This window comes from Cyprinus carpio, chromosome B25 (genome assembly GCF_018340385.1).
Source record: "Cyprinus carpio isolate SPL01 chromosome B25, ASM1834038v1, whole genome shotgun sequence".
NCBI classification, from domain to species: Eukaryota; Metazoa; Chordata; class Actinopteri; order Cypriniformes; family Cyprinidae; genus Cyprinus; species Cyprinus carpio.
The window spans coordinates 22,566,770-22,586,138 of NC_056621.1; the positions used below are offsets into that span (position 1 = coordinate 22,566,770).

The window sequence follows — 19,369 nt, forward strand, 5'->3', positions numbered from 1 at the left end:
AAACTGATCATGAGCTCCAATCACTTCCATAGTATTTTTTTTTCCTACTAAAAAAGTCAATGGGGCTCATGATTGGTTGGATTATAAACATTCCATCTTTTGTGGTTATCAGAACAAAGACATTTACAGGTTTGTAACAACATGAGAGTGAGTACATTGACAGAATTTTCATTTGAGTGAACTATTCCTTTAAGTTTGATACATTTCTGGGTGTTTTTAGTAGTTAACACATTGTGTGTTTTGCAGTTGCTGGATTCCAGGTCCAAGGGTTGTTCAAACCGATGCAGAGAGAGAGCTTTTGCAGACTGCAACAGTGGAGCTGATGTCTGACGAGGAGGATGCCATTGTTGATGGAAGGCCAGTGTGGATTGTGAGGTCTCCATCTCACAGGAACCCACAATTGTCAGAACTTTGTGAGGAGCTTCAGCGCAGATTGGAGGCAGACATGCGCTACACTATTTTGCATCATCAGCGTGTTAAGGCTGATGGAAATGGACATGATGGACCTTCCTTTCTTCAACTTTAACTAAGCTGCACTGGTTTTGCAATTTTAATAATTGCACCACAAACTGCACATTTTCACTTATTCTCTTCTATTTTATCTTATTCTTTGTATACTTATTAGGTTAGATTTTATTTAGTTTCATATTCTGCAACTTATTTTCTTTTAATATTGTGTGTGTTTGCTGTGTTTGGTTACATTTTAAATACTTTTTGCTGTGTGTACATATTAAGTAGTTTATTTAGTTTTATATTCTGTAACTGTTATAATATTGCTTGTGTTTAGTAAAATTTTATAAAAGAACTTTTTCCCCTGTACAGTTCCTATAGTTTTATTTATATATTTAATGCTTTATTTATATATTTAATGCTTTAAGTGTTTTGGTTTAATTTTAATAAAAAAATTCTGAATCCATTCTGTTTTCCATTTTTCAGGGGGTTGGGTGGTTATGGTTTATTAACATAGCTGGCCAAAACCAATCAAGTCACTATGCTATGAGGGCTTGGGTTGGGCTAAATGAAAACCGTGACCAATCAAATACTAGTATCAGGAAATTGACAGGTCACTGTCCTAATAGTTGTCAGGGTTTGGGGTGTTTTTTTTTTAAAACAACCAATCAATGTTGAGAAAAAACACCAATAAGGACAGCAGAGGTGTGTCAAGGTGTGACGTGAAAGGGCTCTTGAGGTGTGAAAATGTCTCCTGACAACATTCTTCAGGGGATTACTTGCCATGGCAACAAATGGCTGCATATACCACGGGGATATCCCTTCAGCAAGATACATCCGAATAGGTATCATTACGGGAGTTTCCTAACTTGGTGGAATTAGAAGTTTATCCTCAGTGGAACTAGTAGATACTTCCGAAAATCAGTGGAGTATACAGGAGTTTCCTAGTACGGATATACCTCTTTTCATGCAGTGCCTCTTCGCTTAAAGTAAGCGTGTATGTGCTTAGACTGTGTCCCGTGCGTTCGCGCATGGCCAAGTACTCTTCTCTTCGATTTCTTTCTCATTGCTCTTGGCATAAACGCTGTCAAAACGGCAACAACCAATCAGAAATAGGCTTCCACGACTGACCAATGAAAACGCGACATCGTACATGGAATCTAATTGGTTGATATTGAACCGCACATGGAATAAGTTCACTGAAGTTCAATCAAGAGAGCCGAGATGAATCCGCCGAATCGACGATCTCAGGTAACCAGTTTTATTTGTTTTGATGTTAAATATGTCAAATGTATCTTAGAATTGTCTGGGAAGAGGGCGATTGGATTATTTTACATATAAATTACCTAGACTGTCAACCACATTGTTCACACTACGTGCCATGCCCATTGAAAGTGAGATTTTTTTAGCCAAATATATTTGAAAGCCGATTCCAAAAGGCAAAAAATTATATTTTACGTCTGATAATTAACACTGTCTCTTGCAATCACACCAGCGATTAAACATTAAGTACGTAGTGAGATCAACTGCTAAATTCAAATCTGAACAAATATTTCGGGGGAATAAGATAAGGGGGCAAAATGCCCCAGTAAAATTATGTTATCTATGGCTGTCACGAATGAAGTGATGTGAAATTAATGAAAAGTGTCATCTGCAATGGATTTTCTTTATCGCGGATTGCAGCGTTGAGTGTTACAATCAATCACGCACTGTTTTTTATTTTTTTTTTTATTATTATTATTTTTTTTTTTTAATCTAAAAAGTCTAACCTTCAATGGGCATGGCACGTAGTGTCAACAATGTGGTTGACAGTCTAGGTAATTTATGTGTAAAATAATCCAATCGCCCTCTTCCCAGACATTTCTAAGATACATTTGACATATTTAACATCAAAACAAATAAAACTGGTTACCTGAGATCATCGATTCGGCGGATCCATCTAGGCTCTCTTGATTGAACTTCAGTGAACTTATTCCATGATGGGTCGTTCGCGAACTCTTAAGAGCCCTTGTAGGTTCTTGTAGGTGAAAGACGGGAGCTGGCTCGCATATCTGAAGAGCCGACTCTCTTTAAAAAAAATATAGCCTATAGAAATTAAATCATTATGTAATAATGAAATAATGGATGCATTTTATCTTATTTAAAATAATTGACTAATTCAAAGAGAACAAAAAAAATATTATATATGCCTAAAGGCGCACATATTCGTTTCGACTGTCTGATCAGCCTCACATTCTGTTCCTGTCAATCATACAAGAGGTGTCAACCAATTATATGACATGAGGGAGGGGCCGAGCCATCACACACAAACCACACACACAGTGTCAAACTCGGAGAAGAAACCGCATCAGCTCCTCGAATGTAAGGCAGCTTGCATTTCTGAATGCAAATCTCTCATAAAATAAAAATATGATCAGCATTGTGTTTGTGTGTGTGTGTGTGTGTGTGTTTATGCTAGTTATACAAAACATAACTAGTCAGATAGTTCATGCTGGTTATATAACATGCCAAAAAAAGGGACCAGTTTAATCCTTTCAGTTATTTATTTTTCTTTAATATGGGTTCTATTATGTTGTTCAGATTCAGATTGTATTTGTTTTATAATGTTGTTGTTTCTATACATTAAAAAGTTGTAATTTAAATGCAAATGTTTAATAGTATTATTTTTTCATAACAAATCAATGAATTTTTAAAGAAATTGTGAGACATTGTGAGTATGATTTCATTTAATAATTTAATTAGAATTGTTTTCACACCTATCATAGTCAAAACATTATTGTTTTTTAAAGAGCCGTTTGTGAGCCAAAAGAGCCGGCTCTTGTCAGTGAGCTGAGTCAAACGAGCCGGCTCATGAAAAAGAGCCAAAATGACCATCAACCAATAAGATTCCATGTACGATGTCGCGTTTTCATTGGTCAGTCGTTGAAGCCTATTTCTGATTGGTTGTTGCCGTTTTGACAGCGTTTATGCCAAGAGCAATGAGAAAGAATTCGAAGAGAAGAGTACTTGGCCATGCGCGAATGCACGGGACACAGTCTAAGCACATACATGCTTACTTTAAGCGAAGAGGATAGATTCGCGATTGCACTGAACACGTTTTAAGTGCAGGCATACTCTCTGAGCGAGCCCAGAGAAAATTCTTACAAGAGCAACGTGTATCTGAGAGCGCGCGCGCGAGCAGAGAGATTCACGCTCGAGCATTATATTAATGTACTTTCACGCTACAATAATGCACTCTCAACATTTGACAGGGAAATAACGCCATATATTTCCTCCCATCTGTACAATCTGATCTCCATTAATTATTAACTAAAGAGTAACAATGCTCAGTTGTATGTCTGCATTTAATAGAAGTGACAACGTGATTCCGCAACAGAGGACTTTTGTTCCGCCCGCTCATCAGAAAACTAATCAGGAGTTAATCATGTGACGTCGACATCCTGTGTAAGCTTTCTGTCAGCCTTGTTGTTTTCCAATTAAAAGAGTTGACGACATTAAATCTTTTCACAAGATACAAGGACCCTGTGTATCAAGAAGCATCTCATGATCACAACGTATGGAAACCCCTGCGGCCCCCCACAGGAATCATTAATAATTAATGGACCTCAACACAAAGGATCCATATAAGATCCCATCCCATGACTCTGCTTCCTGCTTGGTTGTGAAGTTTTCTACAAACTGAACTTTTCAATAAATGATCTCAAAAAGACAACCATTGAGAAATCTGAAGGTTTAATTATATTCACAAATAATATGTTTTATGTCTTATATATGTTTGATGTGTTCAAATGTAATCGGTGCAAATTTAATCAATGATTTCTCAATGGTTTTTGTGTTTTTGTTAGTTTGTCCTGTCTTTAGTTATATTCCTGCAATCAGTTTCACCAGGGACGAATTGCTGGACATTCGGCACCACACATCTCCCGATATATTACCGGTTTTTGACTATTCTGATGTTTTGCTGGACATTTTCGTCGGTGGAGCAGCTGCGCTGATCACACGCTTCAAGAGGACGCGCAGACGGGGGAAAAGAGCCGGCACGCTCGTGAGACTCAGAAAACGCGGATTTCGAACGCCGTTGCCTAGCATCCATCTGGCAAATCTCCGCTCTCTCCCCAACAAAACGGACGAACTCCTTCTGCTCTCTCGGACAAATAAAGATTTCTCACACTCTGCTGCTCTGTGTTTCACGGAAACTTGGCTGCATGACGCTATTCCGGACAGCGCGCTCCATCTGCCGGGCTTTCAGCTGTTCAGAGCGGACCGCGACACAGAATCAACAGGGAATCGCGCGCCGGCGGAACGTGCTTTTACATCAATGAACGGTGGTGTACAGATGTAACTGTGTTAAAAAAGATGTGCTGCTCAGATCTCGAAACACTCTTCATTAACTGCAATCCGTTTCTATTCGCCGCGGGAGTTTCACTCGTTCATTCTGGTGAGCGTTTACATCCCTCCGCAAGCGCACGTAAGCCTGGCTTTGCAGAAAACTCGCTGATCAGATCACAGAGACAGAACAACAACACCCGGACTCCATTTTAATCATTCTTGGGGACTTTAATAAAGCCAACCTCTCCCGTGAACTGCCAAAATACAGACAGCACATTACATGTCCCACAAGAGACAGTAATATATTGGATCACTGTTACACCACAATAAAGGATGCGTATCACTCTGTTCCACGAGCAGCTTTGGGACGTTCTGATCACTGTCTGGTTCATCTTATACCGACCTACAGTGCAGAAACTAAAATCAGCTAAACCTGTAGTAAGGACTGTAAAAAGATGGACTAATGAAGCAGAGCAGGATTTACAATCTTGTTTTGACCTCACTGATTGGAGTGTTTTTGAAGCTGCTGCCACTGATCTGAACGAACTCACAGAGACTGTAACATCTTATATCAGTTTCTGTGAGGATATGTGTATTCCTACCAGGACTCAACTAATTTACAACAATGACAAACCGTGGTTCACTGCAAAACTCAGTCAGCTCCGTCAGGCCAAAGAAGATGCTTTCAGGAAGGGGGACAATGTCTTGTATAAACAGGCTAAATACACACTGGAAAAGGAGATCAAAGTGGCAAAGAGGAATTATTCTGATAAAATAAGGACTCATTTCACTTCCAACGACTCAGCATCAGTGTGGAAAAGTCTGAAAGAGATCACCAATTACAAGACACCACCCCCCAGCACTGTTGAGAATCAACGACTGGCAGACGATCTGAACGAGTTTTACTGCAGGTTTGAAAGAACACCCATCACCTGCCCTGAACATCTCTCCACACAACCGTTCACACCATTTACACCTCTTGCAACCCGCCCTGAACACCTCTCCACACAACCGTTCTCACCATTCACAACTCTTGCAACCCGTCCTGAACACCTCTCCAAACAACCGCCCTCACCATTCACACCTCCTGCATCCCGCCTCTCCCCCACACCTGCAATACAGATATGCGAGGATGCTGTGCGCCAGGTCTTCCGGAAGCAGAAAAGGAAAAAAGCACCAGGCCCAGACTGTGTTACACCAGCTTGTCTGAAATCCTGTGCTGACCAGCTGGCCCCCATCTTCACACAGATCTTCAACAGATCACTGGAGCTGTGTGAAGTCCCTTCATGCTTCAAACGCTCCACCATCATCCCCATCCCAAAGAAATCCAAAATTACAGGACTAAATGACTACAGGCCTGTGGCTTTAACGTCTGTGGTCATGAAGTCATTTGAAAAACTGGTGCTGGCCCACCTGAAGGACATTACTGGACCCTTACTGGATCCTCTTCAGTTTGCCTACAGAGCAAACAGGTCTGTGGACGATGCAGTAAACATTGGACTGCATTAAGTTCTGCAACACCTAGACAGACCACGGACTTATGTGAGAATCCTGTTTGTGGACTTCAGCTCGGCCTTTAACACGATCATCCCAAACCTCCTCCTCCCCAAACTAACTCAGCTTTCTGTGCCCACCTCCGTCTGTCAGTGGATCACCAGCTTCCTGACAGACAGGCAGCAGCTAGTGAGGCTGGGAAAATACACATCCAGCACCCGTACAATCAGCACTGGAGCTCCCCAGGGCTGTGTTCTCTCCCCCACTGCTCTTCTCCCTGTACACTAACGATTGCACATCTAAGGACCCCCTCTGTCAAGCTCCTGAAGTTTGCAGATGACACCACACTCATCGGCCTCATTCAGGATGGTGACGAGTCTGCTTACAGACAGGAGGTTAAAGAGCTGGCTGTCTGGTGTACTCTCAACAACCTGGAGCTTAACACGCTCAAAACAGTGGAGATGATAGTGGACTTCAGGAGAAACCCCCCTGCTCTCCCCCCACTCACCATCATGAACAGCACTGTGACTGCAGTGGAGTCATTCAGGTTCCTGGGCACCACCATCTCTCAGGACCTGAAGTGGGACATTCACATTGACTCCATTGTGAAAAAGGCCCAGCAGAGGTTGTACTTCCTTCGCCAGCTGAGGAAGTTTAACCTGCCACAGGAGCTGCTGGAACAGTTCTACTCCGCCATCATTGAATCCGTCCTCTGCACTTCAGTAACTGTCTGGTTCAGCTCAGCTTCTAAATCTGACCTCAGAAGACTACAGAGGGTAGTCTGGACTGCAGAGAGAATCATCGGTACAACCCTCCCGTCTATTCAAGAACTGTACTTATCAAGAGTGAGCAAAAGGGCTGGCAAAATCACTCTGGACCCCTCACATCCAGCACACTCCCTGTTTGAACTGTTGCCATCTGGTCGACGCTACAGAGCTCTGAGCACCAGAACGGCCAGACACAGGAACAGTTTCTTCCCCCAGGCAATCCATCTAATGAACACTTGACAATAACTGTGGAACCATTACACTATTTATATTTACAGACACATACACTTATTATCTACACACATACTTAGTGTACACTTAAATTATTATTATTTTTTTTGCACATAATATACCTGTACATACATAACTGCTCGTAATATATCTGCCATACAATTGTCAATTTGTATATTGTCATTCCTTACCTACTGATTTGTATTTTTTGTATTTTTTTTATTCTTTTATTATGTGTTTTTTGTTCTGTCATTCTGTTGCACTGCGGAGCTTCTGTCACGAAAACAAATTCCTCGTATGTGTAAACATACCTGGCAATAAAGCTCATTCTGATTCTGATTCTGATTCTGTTTTACTGGTTTTAGCAGATAGTGCTATTTAATGTCTGTAAGATATGGAAAGTTTAGTGTTTAACGAAAGCTCACATTATTTGCTTAAACTTGGAGCTAATGAAATGTCCAAATTCTGTATTGGGTGCATATTATGACACTTTATAAGGTATTAACCAAAGTTCCACAATGGAGTTCATCTCACATGACAATGTCACAGGATGCTTAATCAATGCACAAAGAGAAACAGTACAGGGCATGTCTAAGTTCTGCAACAGCATCCCATTGGAAGATCACGTCGTGGGATGGGCCAAATCCTCTTGGATAAAACCCCAATGCCTGAACTAATTCAGTGCACGCTTCCTTCTTCGCCATGGCTTGAACTACTCCAACGCTGCTAGCGTTCTTGTCATCCAGAACTCAAAACCACTCTGTTGAAAATTTGTGACTGCCAAGAATCTTCGAAGTCTTGCAAACAGCGAAACTATCCGAAGAAATTCTGAAGCTCTACGTAACCAGTCAACCAACCAATCACCAGGAGGGTTTTTCCCAAAAGACGTCATCCAAACGACAGATCTGCAACCAACCCGAGGTGTGGGGATTCCCTGAGACGAGGCACAAGCAGCGCAAATGCAAGTAAAACAAAAACTTCATCCAACTCCGCTTTTCAGCGCAAATGCAAGTAAAACAAACAAACTTCATTCCTTGCTGAATAAGTGCAGATTGACCTTAAGCAGTAAAGATAAGACACATCTCTGCTTTTGTGATTTTCTTGGTGAGATCTAACGAATAACTTACTCCTGGGACTCCATTCAAATTCCGTTATCATCCTCTTCAGTAACTGTGTGTGTGTGTTTGTGTGTACGTGTGTGTGTATGTATGTGTATGTCCATTAGGTTTTAGATCCATGTAATAGAGTAGCTCAATAAATTCTTGTTTCATTTATAAAGAAGTATTGTCTTGTGTGATGTATTTTAAGATTAAACTCTGCCCAGATCCTATGCTACCTAGCTCATAGTTTATAAATAATCATTCTGTTTGTATTCTCATTAAGCCATGAAGTAATATAAACAGAATTGAAAGGATATACTGAATTCTGTGTTCGCTGGACGAACCGTTAGTATAAACTAATTAAATTTGGAATCAGTTCAATTAGAGCAATTCGAATCTTTAGATTCGATTCTTCTCAAAATAAATGAGCTAATATTTCCTTACATTGATGCAAGTACATAGTAGTTAATGCCATCTAATATAAAGTGGGACCAGAGGAACAATCAGTCAACTGTCATAAATGATCTGATGTAAGAGAGACAACAGATGAGAAAGAAAATACAAATCATTTATTTATTTATTTTAATTTCATCATTCCAGGTTCTCTCAAAATTATTTATTTATTTATTTGTTTTATTTATGTATGTATTTATTTATTTATTTATTTATTTTAATCCATAACACCTGAACACCAACTTAAACTATGAATGCCGGGAGCATCTGGACAAACACTACATGCATCTTCCTCTGTTAGCTCTCCCTCTTCCCAGCGTGCTTTGCTGAGGGTCAGGACACTACTGCGGCTGTAGCGGCCGTCCTGCTCGCTCTCTGCGCTGGTCACAACCCCCTCGGTGACCTCTGAGCCGTCCAGTGTCCAGCTCACCAGCGCCCCCTGTGGAGAGTAAGAGCTGAGCAGGCAGAGCAGTGCGGCTGAGTCTCCAGAGATCTGCAGAGAAGAGGGCGGAAGCAGAGACACTGAGGGCTTCACTGTGGGACCAGCTGCAGGAGACAAACACAACACATTCACAAACACAGAGAAAACACACTGCAGCTCCAGCACTCTTCTGCCCTGCAGCATTCACAGCATTTCAACAGGACTTTCAGCAGCAGACATGAGGAGTGCAGTCAAAATCACAACAATCTCATCATTCATCTTATTCAACATCACTGACTGACATGACTGCTTTAATTCCAATAGTTTTTTTTATATATATATATCCTGAGATAAAGTTGAGAATTTTATGTTAAATATTCTACTCTTATTTTTTTCTTTTGTTTACACTTCTCAAAATGTGCCATCTTATTCAACATCACGACAGCTGATATATTTAAACAATATACAAACTACACAATCAATATATACATTTAAATTAAACCTCATAAATGAAACATACTAATACTGCTTTCAGTTATTTTTATTTTCAAACATAAAGATCTAATATTTTATTGGATATATTCTCTTATATTTTTCTTTACAATTTTTCAAACAACTCCAGCAACAGTTTCAATCTGCTATCTTGTAAGCTCAAATTAAATTATATAATAAGAATAAGAAAACAGTTAAATCAGCATTTCTAAATGTACATATATTTTTTTAAATATTAAAAAACAGTATTAAAAAAAAAACATTAAAAACAAAAACAACTACAAAAGTAACTACATCTATATTCAAAAGTCACTTTTCGTGTATAAAATCTACAATAAAATATGAAGTATATAAACAGTGTAAAAATGAATGAAGGAACTAATGAACTTGGAAAAACAAACCAGTGATAAACTAATGAACTCTTAGTGAGTAGCATTATGGAAATGTGTTTAGACAAGATTTTTTAACAGGTTTTCACATTTTCTTTTCTTTTTCTTTTTTTTTAACTAAATTATAATATTTTTATAAAGAAGAATTAAAAAGACAGACTTACTGAGCACCAGTTTAGTTCCTCCACCGAAAGTCCACCAAAGTGATACAATCTCATGAAACTGAAATAAAGTCAGTGTCAGTTCATCATTGATTCAGTGATGTCGTCGTCCAGCTCAATTCAGTTCAAATAGTGTCTGTGCAATAAAGTCAACAATATTGCCAGAAATTAAGTGTCCCCAACTAAGCAAGCCAATAATCATAATCAAAGAGTTTATTAATCTAATTTACAATATTGATTCGGTCTGACTTTATGTACCCTATTTTTCTCATTCATTCTCATGTTGTGTACTGACTAACACTTTTTTAAGGACATTTATTTGATGATCTGTGACTGATGTGACCTTTGACCTCTTTTATCATGGATGATGTTGTGGAGTTTATGTTTCTGTCCTTCATATACAGCATATACAGCTCAATCATTATGATTCACATAAACACCTGCAGATTCAGACAAATCAATCAGTAGTTTCGAATTTTTCAGATTGACATTGTTTTAGTCTAGACTATTTGACACAATTATAAGTCCTGATGATCTTTATACAAATGGAAAAAAAAATGAAAAAATAAAACATATACCAAATACAAAATTAAACAAAAATTAAAAAAGAAAAATAAAAAACACAATGGATATGAAATCATTTTTTTTAATCTTTTTTTTCTTCATTATTTCTGTTCCCCCTTAGTTACTCTAAATACAGTAAAACTGATTTTTAGATAAAAGTAGTATATAATTTTAGTAATAATGAAACTAGTGATTTTTATATATATATATATTTTTTTTTTAAATGGTCTACGCTAATGATATGAAGAATCCAATCATTTCAGTGACCTAGAAAAAAAAAGAGTCTTTTCTGCATAATGTTGGTCCCTCCTTAGGGTGTGTACTTTCAATTAACAGATATATGAATCGTGCATGACTAGAATATATGAACACATTATTTCTTCAGCTGCACTGGAAAATAAAAATGTTGCATCCACACTGATAGATGTCAATATAAAAACATAATTTAGCCAAACGACAAACAAAACAAAACAAAACAAGTATTTTACAATGAATCAATATGTCATTATCAGTAAATTGTTTAAAAACATTACTCTGAAAGTAAAATATTATGTTAGTTGTCAGCAGCTCAAGGACAAGAAGTCAGAATAAACTGCAAAATGTCTCGATTGCGTATGGTAACCCTCGTTCCCTGAAGAAGGGAACGGAGACGTCACATCGGTGACCGACAAATTGGGATATCGCTTCAATAGACCAATCTACTTTGAGTGTAAACTAAATGAGCCAATGCACATTGGCATGCAATTATTGCATCCAGCTGCCACTGATCACAGCACGAGTATAATAAGGCAGCAGGTGCAATGCATTCCAGGTTTTCGCTGAGGAGCCGAGCCGGTGACCCGGTGGCTCAGCAGTATTACAGCAACCGTGGCGATGGGACGTGACATCTCCGTTCCCTCCTTCAGGGAATGAGGGTTACCATATGTAACCGAGACGTTCCCTTTCAGTCGGTCACTCTCGACGTCACGTCGGTGACTGATGAATTGGGATCCCTACCAAAGCACCATGGGTGCTGCCCTTTCCAGTGCCCTATGTGAGCCGTCTGCACCCCTATTTGATGTAGGCCAGGGCTCGGAACAAGAAGTTCCACTCACCATTGTCAAAGCACTACCTCACTGAGTGGGATTGGATAACACTGGGAAAACGTACCCATTCTGCTTGGAACAGGGTCGCTGCGGAAGCCCCATCCTTCCCGTTTTCGGAAGGAAATACACATATAGCATCCGTTTAGGTGTATATGGAGAAATTTGAGGTGATTAAAACCCTCTTGGGAAGGCAGAAGTCTGCCGGGGGGAAACATGGGCTCTAAGGCTATACCATGGACTATACACATACGAGTACCACTTAGGTCTCAATATGGAACCCAGCCTTCCACGGTTCTCACGGATTCATCATGAAGGCCTGGTGCCGGGAGATGGAGGATCTCAACAGGGTCTACAGTACAGACAAACCTTAGCATCCATACCAAGCTGACACTAACCAGGGCCTCTCGGTGCCACTACCAATTTGAGGTGAGAACACAGGAGGATACCCGCTCTACACGAAGGCTATAGTATCTAGCGAACATGTTAGGGGTCACCCAGCCCTCAGCTCTACAAATATCTGTCAGCGAGGCGCCACGAGCTCGCAACCTGAACGGGCAGGGCAGACCCTGTGCCTTATAAGCCAAGGTTATGGCATCCACAATCCAGTGGGCCATCCTCTGCTTAGAGACGCCATTCCCTTTCTGCCGGCCTCCATAACAGACAAAGAGCTGGTCTGAGGTCCTGAAGCTTTGTGTCCGGTTTATGTAGCATCTCAATGCTCGGACGGGACAGAGCAAAGCCAGGACTGGGTCTGTCTCTTCCAGGGGAAGCACTTGCAGGTTCACCATTTAGTCTTTGAAGGGTGCAGTGGGGGCCTCAGGATTACCTGGGAGTCAGCCGGCCCAAACTCTAGGCACGAATCGTTGACCGAAAATGCATGAAGGTCCCCTACCCTCTTGATAGAGGCCAGTGCAAGCAGGAGCAGAGTTTTCAATGAAAGAAACTTTATCTCAACTGAATGCAAAGGCTCGAATGTGCCCTGCTGTAATGATTTTAGCACTAGAGTCAGGTCCCAAGAGGGTATAGAGGGGGGCCGGGAAGGATTTAACCTCCTGGCCCCTCTAAGGAACCTGACGATGAGGTCATGCTTACCTAAAGACTTCCCATTCACGGGGTCATGGTACGCAGCAATAGCGGCAACCTTGACTTTGAGGGTGGAGGGAGCCCTTGCTGCAGAAAGGAAAACACGACCGCAATCGGGCATCTCCGGGGGGAACACCACTCAACAAACAGGTTTCACTTAAAGGCGTAAGCGTGTCTCGTAGATGGTGCTCTTGCCAAAGTGATGGTGTTCACTACCTCCTGGGGTAGGTCACCTAGAACCTTTGCGTCCCATCCAGGGACCAGACATGGATTTTCCAAAGGTCTGGATGCAGGTGCCAAATGGTGCCCGTCTCTGAGTCAGTAGATCCTTCCTCAGTCACGAGGATCACTAGTTTGGGGAAGCAGGTCTGAGTGGGCCAATACGGCGCCACTAGCAAGACTTGCTCCTCGTCCTCCCAGACTTTGCAGTGTCTGTGCGAGAAGGCTCACTGGGGGAAATGCATATTTGCGTAGAACAACTGGCAGTGAGAGGTCTCTGGAGAAGCAAACAGGTCTACCTGAGCGGCTCCGAACCGTCTCCAAATCAGCTGGACCATCAGGGGATGGAGTCACCATTCTCCTGGGAGCATTGCTCGAGACAGCTCATCGGCTGCACGGTTGAGCAGGCCCAGAATGTGAACAGCACAAAGTGACCTCAGAACCTTCCAATTCCAAAGGAGGTGGTGGCGGGCGATTTGCTACATGCGACGGGAGTGCAGACCACCTTGTCAGTTGATGTACGCTCGCTGTGTTGTCCATTCAGACAAGCACGTGCTTGCCTCGTAAGTGACCTTTGAGATGGTTCAAGGCAAGGCGCACTGCTAACAATTCTAGGCAATTGATGTGCCAATGCAGCTGCGGGCCCGTCCAAACCCCCAAGACTGCATGCCTGTTGTATGTGGCCCCCCAGCCGGTGGTGGAGGCATCCATGTGAACCACGGCATGCCTGGAGATCTGCTCTGGGGCACCCCTGCCCGGAGGAAAGCATCATCTGACCACGGGGTGAGGGTTTGGCAACAGGCCGGTGTAACTTGGACCCAGTGAGTGCCGCGCTTCCACACCCACCTCGGGACTCAGCCATAAAGCCAGTGCTGGAGCAGTCTCATATGTAACACGTCAAGCAGCAGAATCTTCATGGGACAGCTCTCCCTCCGATGCTGAGCTCAACATCGGGTCGGGGGGAGGCCCACTGGATACCGCTGGTACGCTCTTTGAAGAGGGCCCAGCGCATTCCATGGGTTGCTCCACCGGATCGGAGGTGCAAGAGGAGTGACGGTCCCCAGAGGGTTGGATCCCTGCGGGGTTTGCTACCACTGTAATCCTCAAACCGCCCGCGCTACTGCTGGAAGTGGTTCTCATCTGTTGGCCTCCAGAACAAGCCCCAGATCGTGGCAATGGGGGGTCCACCCCCCTGAAGGTAGCGGAGCCTGGTTCGCAGCTCCGAGATGGTGATCTTCCCACAGTGGGAACATGACTCATCCACAAAGGCCACCTCAGCGTGCTTGATGCCCAGACACGTGAGGCAGCGATCGTGACCATCACCCATTGCCAGGTAACGACGGCACCCAGCAACCCACTCCACTCAGGAACGACACAGCTGAAGCACCATCTCACCAACACACTAAGCTTCCAAGAGCGTGCTGAACTCGTCGTTCACAGCTACACACAGTTTGAGCAGAATGATACTAACGCTCGGCTCCGAAGCGAAGCAGCGCTGGTATGCATTGCACCTGCTGCCTTATTATACTTACGCTGTGATCAGCAGCAGCTGGATGCAATAATTGCATGCCAATGTGCATTGGCTCGTTTAGTTTACACTCGAAGTAGATTGGTCTATCAAAGCGATATCCCAATTCGTCGGTCACCATCGTGACGTCAAGAGTAACCGACTGAAAGGGAACCAGCAGTATACTCAGTCCTTAAAGCCATAAGTTACCCAAAAATAAAATTATGTCTTTATTTACTCACCCTCAAGTTGATCCAAACCTATATACCTGTTTCTTTCTTCTCTTGAACACAAAATAAAAAAATCTGCTCGGATCTGCAGATTTGCTTTATCCAACATCAAGAAGATCAGGCCCTTTTTTTCAGAACATGCTTCACATCTCCCTGTTCAAGCTCTTGCTCTGTCCAGGTTGGACTGTTGCAATGCTCCCTTGGCAGGTCTTCCAGCCACTTTTATCAAACCTTAACAGCTAATCCAGAATTTTGCTGCAAGATTAATCTTTAACAAGCTGAAAAGAATGCACGTCACACCTCTGTTTATCAATTTGCACCGGCTACCAATAGAGAATAGCTGCTCTCATAAAATTCAAGGCATTAATGTTTGCCTGCAAAACCTCCACTGGCTCTGCACCCCTTTACCTAAATTCATTACTTCAGAGTTAAGTGCCCTCTAGAAGCTTGTTTTCTACAAGTGAACATCGCTTTATTGTGCATCTCAAAGAGGCACAAAATCACTTTCACAGACTTTTAAATCGAATGTTTGCTCCTGGTGGAATGACCTTCCAAATTCAATCTGAGTAGTATTTAGCCACTAACACTAGCTTTTCTAATCTTTTTGTATTCTATCTATTTGTTTTCTTTTTATTTATTATACAATTAACAAAAGCAAAAAAGTCCTCTAACACTAGCCTGCTCTAATCATTTTTCTATTCTATCTGTTTTCTTTGTATTTATTATATAACTGAAAAAAACCTTGCTACGTATACTGCGTTAAGCTAACTAAGACTTGTTATAGCACTTATAAATAAAAAAATAAAAAATAAAGATAAAATAAATAATAATGATAAAGATAAAAGCATCTGCTAAATGACTAAATTTAAATGTAAATGTAAATGTAAAAGAAGGCATTTTTAAGGATGTTGGTAACCATATAGTCACTAGCCGCGTTTCCACTGTCGGGCTTAAAGCGGGCGTGCTAGTGCGTGCCACTGTCACTTCCGGGGCTTGATCGTGCCTCGTCAGGGCTTCCTCGGGGCCAACGACCAGGGTTTTTTGGCCCGACGAAAACCTTGGGCCAAAGCGGGCCAGCTGGGGCTAGAGGAGTGGTTATGAACAAAGGCGGAGTTTCTTCGCGTCTGGAGAGTGTAAAAGACTATGCACGCTAAACATTATAACATTACCATAATAAACATGGTAAATGCAACCACTTGAAGAAATCAGACATCAGCTTCTTATTCTCTATCACAATTGTGTATTTATTTAGTAACATATTTTATCTGTCATAAGTCTCGTCTCGAGAGTTTAGCTCCGCGTAGCATGTCATCAAAATATAATAATGATTTTTGTTCGGGAGCTTTTATAAAAATAGAGTTATTATCATTCATTCCAAATGTGACGTATATAGGCTACTGTGGCTACAAATAAACAGAAACAGTCTCAACTGAATAAGCAGGCTATTTTCATAAGCGTTAAAAATAAATAAATAAAATAGAAATACATTTATTTCTGTGTGATTAATTTTGAGTCCTGATAAATTGATTCATTATGCTCAATGTATCACTTATAGTAAAACATCGATGCTTTTGAATTTGAATATTTAACAAAGCATGCAAACAAAAGGCCGCTGTTATCATGTTCGTTTTGTGATCGCACATGTTCCAGTGACTTATTTCTCATTAGTTTTCTGATAACTTCTCTTTGTTGGTGAAACGGTGGGGTTGCATGACGTTGTTCCTGAGAGGCGTGTAAAGGGCGGGTTTTAGTGAAGCGCAGCGGAGCTTCTGGCCCGACTATGTGGCCCGACTATTCTGGCCTCGTGCTACTGGCCCGAAGTTATTAGCCCCGCCCGGCCCGTTTTAAGCGCTGGCTCGCACTGGCCCGACAGTGGAAATGCGGCTACTGACTTCCATAGTATGGAGATTGTTTACAGCTCTCTTTCAGTCGGTCACTCTCAATGTCATGTCTCCGTTCCCTCCTTCAGGGAGCGAGGGTTACCATATGTAACCGAGATGGTGCTGATTGTAACGTGGGAGCCGATGAGATGTGAGGGGTGCAGATCCATGTACAGGCTTTTTATTTAGAAACATAGTCAAACACAAGCAGGGTCAAACAATGGCAAACAGGTATGTTGAGGCCAAGACACAAGAGTATTCTGAGAGCATGCGTGGGTCATCGATCGGCGAACAATATCCAAAGGGCTTGACAAGAGGGGTAATCCGAGTACACGAACAATAGTCCAGGCAAGGGCAAACAGAGTCCAAACAGGAAGACAATAGAGAAAAATCCAGAAACAGGCAAAAGATCAAGGCAACGAGGCAAGGAACAAGACTGGGAAATGGGAAACGGGAAACTAGGAAGTGCTTGGTAAGGTAGCTAGGCTAAACAATACTCAGCGCCGAATGGTGGCGTGAGACTAATTTATATAGTGTGTTTTATTGATAGCAGCTGTGTGTGACTCGTTTCAGGTGAGCTTGTGATTAGAGCAATGGAGCATGGGAAATGTAGTCCAGGGTGATGTGTAACAGTCAGTGTAGTGTGAAAGTCCATGTGAAGAGCAGGTGACCTCTGGTGGTGAGTGAACAGAAGTTTATAGACCGGATCATGACACTGGTTTTTATTCCAGGGAATGTAAGTGAATCAAGGATGGATAGTGTGATGTGCAGTTAAATTTATTTTAACATAAACTGATACGTTTTATTTCATATGTTCTTCATATACAGTATTATTTATAGCTGCTATTTCACAAAAATCACAATGTTACATGTAAATAGGCATTTTTTAAAAAGAAATAATTACTAATAGGCAATAAATGAATCGCTACAATTTTCAGATTTTGAGACCAATTAATTGTCTTTTTAAAATGTTAATGAATATATCAGTAAGTTAGTCCATGTTTAATGTTAAGCATATTCACTGCTGATCAGTGGTATGATCTACAGTCTTCCGATAAATTATTTATACAGAGAGGGTTCCATTTGCATTGTCAGCACATGCTTCAGTGCTCTGAGAGTGTTTATAGTGCTGTGAGTTTAACACTTTCATTTATTATGTATTTTAGTCAAGATATTATATATGCTGCTTTACTTTTTTAATGTATTCTAGCATTTTATGTTTATGTTTAATCATTTATTTTGAATGATTTTTAAACATTTAATACCATTTTGAATACTGAAAAATGAAAGGTTTTTGTTACTTGACATGTTATTGAATCAAATTAAAATGAAGTATTAAAATAATATTTGGTCCCACTTCATACTTGGTGGCCTTAACTACTATATACTTAAATAAATAAATAAATAAAAATAATTTTTATTGAAATATTGAAAAACACTTTTGCTTCTATTGAGGTGGGAATGACTGTTAGGGACAGGTTTGGCAGTATGAGCAGATTTAATTCAGTCTCATGTTCAGCTGATGAGGTTGGGTTTGCTACCATTTATCAGCATAGGTTTTGTTTGTTTGTTTGTTTGTTTGTTTTTGACAGTCTTGCTCTGACAGTCTTGCTCTGTTTTGTTTGTTTGTTTATATAACTGCAATGTAAAAACGTGTGAACACAATAAGTGCATTGTATCAAATTATTAATTTTGAATGTAAGTACATAATAGTTAAAGCCAAAATATGCTTAATATATTTATTGTTTCAAAATAATACATTTAATATGCATTTAGCATAGCATAATTTAAATATGCTAAGTATGTCCAAAAAAGCACAATTTAAATATATTTCCTTTGCACCTGGGCTGCAGTACTACAGCAGAAGTGAAACTGGTGTGTTTCAGTTCAGATCATGTAACCAATCAAACAGTGACTCTGGGAGTGTGGGCTGAAAATCCCATTTGCATTGTCAGGGTGGAGTGATTGTGATCCTCTCAGAATAGAGCAGCTCTGTCTCCAGAGACCATGTTCAAACCCCAAGAGCTTTATTTGACTAGATTTACTGCTACTGATCGAGCTTCTGAAAAGCACCTGGACAAACACTACATGCATCTTCATCTGTTAGTTGAATGATGTCGTCAGACACAAATGGAGTTTGTTGAGAAGCTTTATTGAATGTTGCAGCAAACACAGCAGATTGAAAGATCAGCCAGTGCTTTGACACTAGATCTCTCTTTCAGTATTGAGTTGTAAATGACTACAGCTGCAGCACTAGACTCATGTGAATCCTGCCTGACACAGGACACTCAGATACACTCATCTTCAGGAGAGAGCAGCGCTCACTGGAGAAACATCAGCACTGCGAGCGACTAACAGCGACTCTTGTGGAACAAGGCCTCATGAGGAGCTCCATCATGTGTTACTCTGCAGACGTACAGCTCTCCCGCTTCCCAGCGTGCTTTGCTGAGGGTCAGGACACTACTGCGGCTGTAGCGGCCGTCCTGCTCGCTCTCTGCGCTGGTCACAACCCCC

General features: G+C 41.3%; 1 pseudogene and 1 gene segment (V, D, J or C); one reads left to right on the forward strand and one right to left on the reverse strand.

Annotated features, from left to right (window-relative positions):
* LOC109089733 overlaps positions 1-19,369 on the reverse strand; it is a 300,753-nt gene that overhangs the window by 67,535 nt on the left and 213,849 nt on the right.
* The window catches only part of LOC109056326, a 134,023-nt pseudogene that overhangs the window by 43,782 nt on the left and 70,872 nt on the right, over positions 1-19,369 (forward strand).